Source organism: Mauremys reevesii, linkage group 14 (assembly GCF_016161935.1).
Source record: "Mauremys reevesii isolate NIE-2019 linkage group 14, ASM1616193v1, whole genome shotgun sequence".
Classification (NCBI taxonomy): Eukaryota; Metazoa; Chordata; order Testudines; family Geoemydidae; genus Mauremys; species Mauremys reevesii.
The window spans coordinates 44,586,491-44,596,859 of NC_052636.1; positions in this window are offsets into that span (position 1 = coordinate 44,586,491).

Consider the following 10,369-nt stretch of genomic DNA (forward strand, 5'->3'; position numbering starts at 1 on the left):
AGACAAATTACCATTTTTTTACTTCAGGTTTGTTTTTCCCCCTATTCCTGAATGATGACATGAAGAAAATTCAAATGCAGTTCAGTCAACAGGAGAGAATACTCCAAGCTGTTGGACATATTATCAAAGAAACAGTCGTATGTTTAAATCTCCACTCTGAAAAGGTGAACAGCAGCAGACCCCAAATGGGTGCAACTGACCGAAGTAAGTGCACAGGGTAGTTCAGTTGTTTAAGTCAATATTGTCTCAGATGATCCAGGGATAGAATTCCACAGCAAGTGATTCAGAACTAGGAAAACGCCCAGGTATTTGGTTCCCAAGGTATTTGTGACCCAGTCCCTACAGGAGGTTACTCCTGAAGAGATCTCCTAGCTAATCCCAACATTTGGGAAATGCTGTCTGTGATGAGGTGCATCCACCCTGACCTGGCACTGCTAGGGTTAACTGCGCCATGTGGGCTGAAGAGGCCACACCCCCTCACCCTCTCTGGGCATGTGCCAACTGGAGACGGAGTATAAACGGGAGCAGCTCAGCCTGGGCGGACTGAGAACAAACCTATGTTGTTGGCACAGGGTGTCGGGGCGGGGAGAGCCCAGGGCTGGGGTGGCAGGGGCTGTGGGGGTGGGGAAGCCCAGGGCTCAGCAGGCTCCTCTGGCGGGGGACCCCAGGGCTGAGGGTGGGGGCAGCCAACATTTTTTTTTTGCTTGGAACGGCAAAAAACCTAGAGCCGACCCTACCTCCACGCACCGTGAGGTAGGTAGGAGCGGATCATTATTATCCCTACTTGAAAGAGGAGACGCTAAGGCTGAGAAAGGAGAATTGACTTGTCTTAGGTCACACACCCAGCCAGTGGCGGAGTTGGGAATAGAACCCAAGAGCCCTGATTTTCAAACTTACCATCAGATCTTGAATTTCAGACAGTGAATGACCTGAATAAAGTGCTCTGATGAGCTCCAGACCAACAACAGTGATAGTAATTATTCAGCAAGTATTTGAGCAGTTCACGATTCTCTCTAACGTTGCAGTTCTCCTGAGAGACCATTAATGCAGAGAAGCAGCAAAATTCATCAAACATAGAACTGGTTCTGACTTATTTCCTTGCTCTTAAAAGAGAGCACCAAGGACCTGAGTCTCGTCCCTGTCAATAACCCCCTGCTCAGCCAATCAGGGATAGAGACTGAGGACGGGAGGCTGAGGGTTCTCACCAGCGAGCCCAAAGAATGGCCCAGGTGGGGATCACTGCCCGAGCACTATTTCAGCCCCATATTTTTGGGTGGACCTCCCACAGTGGGAGCTGCAGAGCACTCCCCCGCAACACACACACACACACACACCCTCCTGGTGTTGGGAGGGGAACAGGTAAAAGGACAAAGGAAGCAAGAGAAAAAGAGGAGGGAGGAAGAGGGGAAGCAAAAAGAACAAACCCTAATGTCCCCAGTGATTCTAAGGGACAAAATCCCAGGTGCAGAATAAAGTTCTGCCTCCTTAAGCTCGTGTCTTCCATGCCTAGAATTCAACTGTCACCAGATGGATCAGACTGAACAGCTTTCAAACCTCCAGGAGGCTCTTACCTTCTAAACAGGGACGGCTGTTTTCTAGTAAAATCACTAAAAGGGAAGGAGAAAACTTGAAAGAGGTTCCTCCTGGTGCTCACATCCGTGAACCCAAATACTCTCTCAGTCCTCAGAGAGAGACCTGGAGAAGGAGACTTGCTGAAGCAAAGCCACAGGGGTCTCTGAGGTTTCCCTGCCCCTCACCCATGTCCTGCCTGGCTGATGTCAGCATCTCTCTGTGAGGTCACCACCTCCCCACCACCTCTGACCAATAGTCTGAGGTCCTGCAAAAGGCCTTTGTGATGTCACTGCCACACCCCCTCCTTGCTAGGCTAATGTCCTGCCCTGCCTAGGCACTTTGGAGGTTTGAGCTACTCCTGTGGATCACCCCACTCCAGGAGCGTTCGTTCTAGTCAGCAAGCTGGCTAGACAGGAAACATCAGACACTGCTCCCAATGCTACACTCGGTTTTTCAGAAATGAGTCGACTTTATGGCCAGAAGAGACCATTAGAGCATCTAATCTGACCCTCTGCATATCACAGGCCTCCTGTAGGACACAATAGCTACTTTTAAGGCAAACACATTCCAGAAAGGCATCTAGTCTTCATTAAATGACATCAGGAGATGGAGAATCCACCACTTTCCTTGGTAGCTTGTTCTTGTGGTGAATCATCCTCACTGTTGAATTTTTGTGCCTTAGTTGTAATATGAATTTGTCTTTCTTCACCTTCCAGCCATTGCGTCTTCTTATGCCTTTCTTTGCTAGATTAAAGAGCCTTTAAATACCCAATCTTTTCTCTCCATTAAGGCATTTCAATTAAGTCACCTTTCAATCTTCTTTTGATCAGCTAAACAGGTTGAGCTCTTTCAATAGCTCACTAGAAGGCATTTTCCAGTCCTCAGAACATTAGGTGGCTCTTTGCTGCCCCAGCTCCAATTTCACAACATCTTTTTCAAATGAGGACACCAAAACTGGAGGCAGTATTCCAGTATCAGACTCACTGATGCTGTGTCACCTCCTGTGATGTTATTGACATAATCTGTAACTGTATAGATCACCGTTGCGACCACTGTTCTATATTTGCAGCCAATATTACAGTGAAGTGGTCGTGTAAGGGGTCTATGGAGAGGTTCTGATTGGCTGAATATAATGATGCTATCTCTAGATGTGTATCTTTTTTTGTAGTTGACATTATGAATATTGGCTCTATGCTGCCTGTATTTCAAACTTGAGCTCTGCTTCAGGGAATGATACCGTTTGTTTAATTGATGAAAACATAAACTAGACACTTAGAGGATTGGAACTGATTTCAGCTGATGGACAGGTTTGCTAGGTTTTTATGCATTTGGACAGCAAAATGTTGAGTGTAGAGGGCTCTCTGAGCAGGGTCCAGCAGAGCCCCCTCTCCCCTGGTGAAGTACACAGCCACCTCCTCGAAGGTCACCGGCCCCTGAAAGAGCAAGAGTCCAACACTCAGTACCTGCTGCCCCACTCACAGCCCCCCTATACATGGGGGACAGGAGCCAAACAGAAATTCTGGGTGGATTGCAGTCAGAGTCCCACCCCACCCTGCTCAGAGCATCCAGGAAACACCAGGGGAGGGACGAAGCGAGAGCCCTCCTCTCTCCCAGCAGAGCCATCACCCCCCTACTAGCCACAGACTGATTCAGGAGATGGAGCCCCTAGCAGGGTCCAGGGAGAGCTCCCTGGTAGGAAGCCCAACAACCTCCCCATTCTGAAGAGCTGGATGTGAAGGGAGGGGAATCTCCCCTAAGCCTCACTGGTGGGTGCCTCCTTCATATCTCACAGCAGCCGCTGGTTAGTCAGGTCGGGCTCCAGCACTACGAGTCTGGTCAGTTTTCCCAGCCCCATGCAGCTGGGTTATTTTCTGCTCCACAAACTAGAGCATTTCCACCGCCGAACCTCCTGGGTCTGTTCCTAGAATCTAGGCCACATATTAAATAACTCCCAGCAGGTTTAGCACACCCCTGTCCTCCTCCCTTTCTCTACCCTGTGCATTTCCTGCAAACCAGCCTGTGCAAACCTTCCCATCTCCCACGTATTTGCTGTCCCTCTCCCCCCCCCCGGAGGAACCCACCAGCAACCCCCCTGATAATACCTACCTGAACTGGCTCCTCTGCAGCCATTTCTCTCCCCTGTCCAACAAGAGGATGGGATGAACTGGAGTGAAACATGGATGTTATTCTGCAGCCTGGCAGGGCGAGAAGGGCAGTTGTGAAGGTTTCAGAACAGGCTTTAATTCATTTCACAGCATGATTCCCCCAGGCCCTTTCCCTGCAGACAGGCACCCTAGAGTCTGCCATGCTGAGAAAGGCTTCATCTCTTTGTACAGTGTAGACCTGGCCTCTCCTGCCAGGCTAAGCCCACAGAGACATTTTAACCGCCCTTCTCCCTCCCCTCACCCCGTAACAGTCTCTGAACACAAGGCTAGAAAAAAGCAGAACGAAAGGAGTCACTGTGGGGGATCCCCTCAGACACTAACCCCACGGCAGCCACACCCCAGCAGGAGGGATATGGAGTCAGGAACTGGATTTTCCTCTGTCTGATTCTCATCTTTTCCACAGGAAAGTGACTCTACCCAGGGTGCAGCAATACATCTGTCTGGGCAGATTAGAGATCTGGAAATCTCTCTCAAAACTCTTCTCTCCCACAGCCCCTTTCAGTCTCTTTCTCCTTCTATCTCCTTTTCCCCTCTCCCTGCCCATCTGGTAGGTAAGTCCCATTCCTGGGTAGTTTGCTCCCCCATGGCTGGATTTGCTCCTGCAATTGTTAATTGGACGAGAAATGAGGGGGGGGGGTCTGTTTGTGTAGAGTCATTTTAAGGCCAGACCCCAGCATTTTCCCTTTGTTTCTTTCAGTTACTTGAAATGTCTGGATCAGAATTTAGTATTAACAGGGCCCAGGGCTGCCCTAGGGGGCTAGGACCAGCTGGAGAAAGTCATCCCCTGGGCCAGGCAGAGAAGCAGCTTTAATCCAGGTCACTTCCCAGCACAGAACCCCGCTGGGGGAGCAGCAGCTGCTAAGCCTGGTCACCCAGATCACAACAGAGGCTGCAGCCTCTGACCCAGGAAGCTGAACCCCAATATCCCGAGCAGAGAGGGACAGAGCGTTTGAGCAGCTTCCTCCTTTAGCTCTCTGGGAGAGCAGCTAACGAGCCCCTCCTCACAGGGAGAATTGCTAATCTCATTTGCCCCACTGTCCATCCGAGTCCTCCTTGTCTTTCCATACAGTGACTCTGGATTAACAATGGTCTCAATGAAACCAGAGTTCAGAAAGAATGAGTCCAGAACGCTGTGGAAGGGACCATTGTGTGGCAGTGCTGACCCCCTTCCCACCTCCCTCACCCCCCAGATCGAGGACAAGGACTGGGGGGGCACAAATTTTCCAAACAGAACCGAAAGTTCCTGCAGTTTTCAAAAGAGGAGAAAAGCAAAATCTGTGATTTCACACGAACAGTGACTGAAAAGTGGACAGAAAGTTATCACAGTGACAGGGCCTGTGACTGGGGAATGCCCGGCAGTGCTTGGAGCCAGGACTCTGGCACAAGTTGATCAGAGAGAAGGATCATAGTTAGTAGAAGTTCCCAGAGCCCACAGCCCTGAGAGTCCCCAGCCAGGGACCCCAGATACCCCTCAAAGCCCCACCGGCCAGGAAGTCCCACCAGACCATGAGTGTCAGGTTGGGAATCCCAGAGGTTCCCCACCATGAGCCCCAGCAAGCAGGGACCCGCCCACTGGGAACTCAGTCCCTCACTGCCTGCCTAGGACTCCCCCCCAGCAGGATCTGCCATTTGTCTGGGATCCCCTCCCCCACCCAGCGGGACCCCCTGATGCTTTTCAGTGGGACCCCTCACTCTGCTTCCCTGGCATCCCCTGACCTAGTGCCAGGGATCCCCTCCCCCAGCTCTGTGCACTGGGCACGGCAGCGGTCCCAGGAGTCTGCGGGGGAAGCCCAGACAGAGCCCCTGGCACAGCACCAGGCTCCCTCTAACCCCCGTCCCGCCTCCCCAAGAGACGCCCACCCCGGCTGTTCTGCAGGCAACAGGCCCCCAGCGATACTCACCTCCAGGACCCACAGCCTCAGGGCTGGGCACATCCACCCTTGAGCTGTGCAGAGAAAACGTGTCACGAGCTGCAACTGGAGGTGGAAAATCAGACTCCTGGAGAGACCAGGGGGAAATGGGGGAGACGGGAGAGCGGCTCGTTGGCGGGGAAAGGGGCGAATCTCCCCGGATTTTACAGCCCGGGTGAGACACTGAGCGAGAAAAGGGGCAGAACTGGAGAGAATTTGTATCGGGGGCGAGAGGCGAGTGGCACCAAGAGGGACAGGATCCAATTAACCCCCTCCCCTTCGCCCGCGTCCCACTGACCTCCCCACCTTCTCCCCCTCACGACACCCCCACGGACCCCACGCCGGGCCCCGGCCCCCATCCCAGCGGGGGGCGGATCCTGCTGCGGCTCCGCGGGGGCCGAGGCGGCTCCGAGGCTTCGCCCGGGTTCCCCGGGGCAGAGTCACGTGCCCGCCGCCCCCAGCGCCCCCCCGGGGTCTCTCACCCCCCGGGGGCTCCGGGCGGGGCTGGGGCGGGCGGAGCCCGGGGCTACCCGGGGGGCGGGGCCCAGCTGGAGAAACCCCGCAGTAACAGCGGTTAGAACCCTCCCTTCCCTGGGCTGGAGAGAGCGGAAGCGGCCCCGGGGCAGGCTGGGAGTTGTAGTTCCTGTCTCTCCCTGGACCGGAAGTGACGTCGACAGAGGAGCCGGAGCCGGGCTGGAAAGGAGCGTTGAGCGCTGCGGCTCTGCCTGGCTCGCGCGGGGCCGTTGGAGCCTCTCCCGGGCCGGAGAAGGGTTAGTGCCGGTGGAGCTCTGGGCATGCGCAGATCGCGGCGGGAGAGCCCTTCATTAACCGGGGGGGAGGGGGGCAGAAGCAGGTGACCCCCGAGGAGCGGGAGAGAAGGGGGCTGAGATCCTCGGATTTACCGCTGCCCCCTCCCGTGGGGACCCCCTCCTCCCCGTCCTGCCCCCTTTCTCCTAGAGAGCCACGAGCCGCGCCCAGGGGGACCCCCCCTCCCCCAACCCCGGAGAAGGTCCCTGGCCCCCCCCCGATTGTGCCCCCGCTTCTCTCCCCGTCGCCAGTGGCCAGTTCAGGTCTCAGGTTTGGGGGTTTCCCCCATTCCCACCTGCAGGGATTTGTCCTTGTGCGGGTGGGAAATGGTTCCCCCGAGGGATTCCTGAGCTGGGCAGAGGGTGAATGGGCAGAGGCTGGGGGGGCCCTGAGACAGGGACACCTCTGGGCTGCGCTGGGGGCCACTCTCTGCTGGCAACGGGGCCTGGGAAGGGCCAGGAAGGGGAGGAGGAGCAAGTGTCCCCATGGAGCTGGCCCAGCCCCAGGTTTCCCCTCCCAGCTACTTCCCCTCCCCCACCCTGCCCAACCCAGTAGCCCCCCCCCCCCATTCCCAGACCCCACTGCCAGCCCCTCCCCACTGATAGTGACTTTCTCACTTCAGCCCCCTCCTGTCCCCTGTGAAAAGACATCACCCAGGGCTCCCTGCCGGCCATGTGAGTGTGGGGCAAGAAGAATCCCTCCCATTCTGTTGTTGATTCAATATCCTTGTATAATCTCCTCCAATTTCCCATCTTTTCTCTTCAACTGTTAAATGGTGACACACAATCCCCCAGATGTTGGTGCTTCTCTCTTATATTGGCAAATATTTAGTTTGGGCCCCATTTTCTCCTCAGTTCTGAAATACTGATATTGAATTCTCAAAAATCTTCCCTTTTCTCCCTAGGTGTGTGACTGAGATCAGGGCTCCTATCGTACTGCCCGGTGCTGCAGAGACCCCAACTGAGATCTGGGCCCTGTTCTGCCAGGCACTGAAGAGACCCCAGGTGAGATCAGACCCCACTGTTGTGCCAGGTAAAACTGAGACCTGGACTGAGATCATGGGGCCCCCTTGGGCCAGGCAGTGCGACTGCGACCCAAACCGCTGCCTCTATTGTGCTGGGCACTTCAGAGACCTCGACTGAGATCTGTGTCCCTGTTGGGTCTGGCACTGCACTGACCCTAATGAAGATCACACCCCACCACTGTACTGGGCACTGCACAGACCCTGACAGAGATCCTGCCCCCACATTTTGCCAGATGCTGCAGGGGCCCTAAACAAAATCCGGGATCCTGTAATGCCGGGAGTAGCAGAGTCCCTGACTGAGGTCAGGTCCCTGTTGTGCAGGGCTCTGCACAGACACCGAGATCAGGGTCCCCATTGTGACAGGTGCTGAACAGACACCAAGGGTATCTCTACCCTGCCACTAAAACCCCCCAGCTGGCCCATGCCAGGTGACTCAGGCTCACAGGGCTCAGGCGAAGGGGCTGTTTAATTGCAGTGTAGATGTTTGGGCTCGGGCTGGAGCCAGGCTGTAGGACCCTGCGAGGTGGGAGGGTGCCAGATCTTGGGCTGCAGCCCCAGCTGGAACATGGACACCACAATTAAACAGCCCCACAGCCTGAGCCGTGTGAGCCCAAGTCAGTGGGCACGGGCCAGCCGCTGGTGTCTAACAAGTTTGCATGGAGAATTTGGGGCAAAACTGGGAACTGAACCCAGATTGTTTGAATTCTTGCCTCTCCCCTTAACCCAAGCCCAGCGTGTGTGTGTGCAGCGTTGTTTTGGTCTCTGTTTGCCTTGCATTGGCTTCCAAGGGAGACTGTGGAATTTCCTTCACTGGAGGTTTTTAAGACCAGGTTAGAGATGCACCAGTCTGGGAATGTCTAGGGATACTTGGTCCTGCCTCATCACAGGGGGCTGGAGTAGACACCCTCTCAAGATCCCTTCCAGGCCTACACTGAAATAATTCTCTTTTGTGCTGTGTCCTGTTCTACGCTGAGCTGTTTTGCATGGGGCCATTTGGAACTGTGATCGCACCATGTTTTGTAGCAGTTTTGTGGTGCGTTGTTTTGCCTCAGCTTGTTTGGTGCCTGTGCTGTGTTGGTTTGAGTTGAGCTATTTTCCATTGTGTACTTTTGTCCTAGGATGTCGTTGTTTGCATCTGTTGCTTTCTTCTCCTTTGTATTGTCATTTTATGCTGTGGAGTGTAGGTTGTGTTTTTTTCCCCCCTGAATTGCCTGACGTTATGTTGTGGTGGGTTTTATTCTGTATGTTGGGTTTTTATACGTATATATCGCATCGCATCCTAGACATGTAGGGCGTGATAGGACCTCAAGATGTCATCAAGTCCAGCTCTCTCTGCCGAGGCAGGACCAAGTATCTGTAGATTATCTCTGACAGAGCTTTGTCCTACCTGTTCTTAAAAACTTCCATGGACAGAGACTCCCCAGCCCCCCTTGTAAGACTATTCCCGAGTTGACCTGCCTTAGCTCTGGGGACACCCACACAGATTGTAGTGGTGAGAAGCTCTGGAGAGAGAGGAGACCCCAGTGAGTGGCAGCTGGGTAAAGAGACTGAAGTTGGGAGGAGAAACATTGACGTGTCCAAGGTCACCCAGGCTGTCTGTGACCGAGCTAGAAATAGTTTCTAGTGCCACCGTACTGCTGTTTCTGAAGGTCTCTGCCACCCTGGTGTTTTAGGCACTGGTGCAAACCCTTAGTACAGACAGAATTTACACTAGTGCACTCTGATTGGCACTGGTGCACCATGTCCCAGTTTGAAGGTTTGAGGTGGGGGCGGGGAGAAGTGACCTCACAGAGGCCTGGGGCTGGCTGAACAGTGCAGCTGGTAAGGGAGGGGCAGCAGTGAGTGCTGGAGGTATGAGCCAGGAGCGCAGCCCCACAGGACTGGACACTGACTTCTCCTGACCCAGGGGACACCCCCCCAGCGAGGTGGTTTGTCTAGGGATGCACAAGCTGTCTTGGCAGGGCAGCTCAGCTGCAGTCCCCGCACGCCTCTTCCTGCAGCCTAATACAGTGTGCTCGGGGGGCCTTTCCAAGCTGCGGGTGACGGGGCTCTGGCATTAACAGGGTCTGTTCCTGGCTCTGTCACAGACCTGTTTACTGACCATGGGGAAGTCACAGCCCCTCTCTCTGTAACGCTGTCTTCAGTGACTCGAGCACGAGCAGCAGCCTCAGGCAGACTGGTAAGAAGCAGGGAACAAACCCCAAATTGGGTGTGAGGTCTGTATGGAGATTTCACCAACCAAGTATCCAGTGTAAACGCTTCAGGCACTGTAACAGCATTAACATGGAATCACAGACAATCCCCTTGGGTGATCCCATATATCTTGCCACGCAGGTGAGCTCACCTTCGTGACAGATGATCCCTTATTCCAAGGGTTCTCAACCTTTTTCTTTCTGAATCCCCAATGATGGAGATTCCACAACCTCTCTAGGCAATTTATTCCAGTGCTTAACCACCCTGACAGTTAGGGAGTTTTTCCTAATGTCCAACCTAAACCTTCCTTGCTGCAATTTAAGCCCATTGCTTTTTATCCTGTCTGCAGAGGTTAAGAAGAACAATTTTTCTCCTTCCTCCTTGAAATGACCTTTTATGTACTTGAAAGCTGATCATGTCCCCTCTCAGTCTTCACTTCTCCAGACTAAACAAACACAATTTTTTCATTCTTCCCTCATAGGTCATGTTCTCTAGACCTTTAATCATTTTTGTTGCTCTTCTCTGGACTTTCTCCAATTTTTCCACATCTTTCCTGAAATGTGGCACCCAGAACTGGGCAAACATTTCCAGTTGAGGCCTAATCAGCGCGGAGTAGAGCGGAAGAATTACTTCTCGTGTCTTGCTTACAATACTGCTGCTAATACATCTTAGAATTATACTTGCTTTTTTTGCAACAG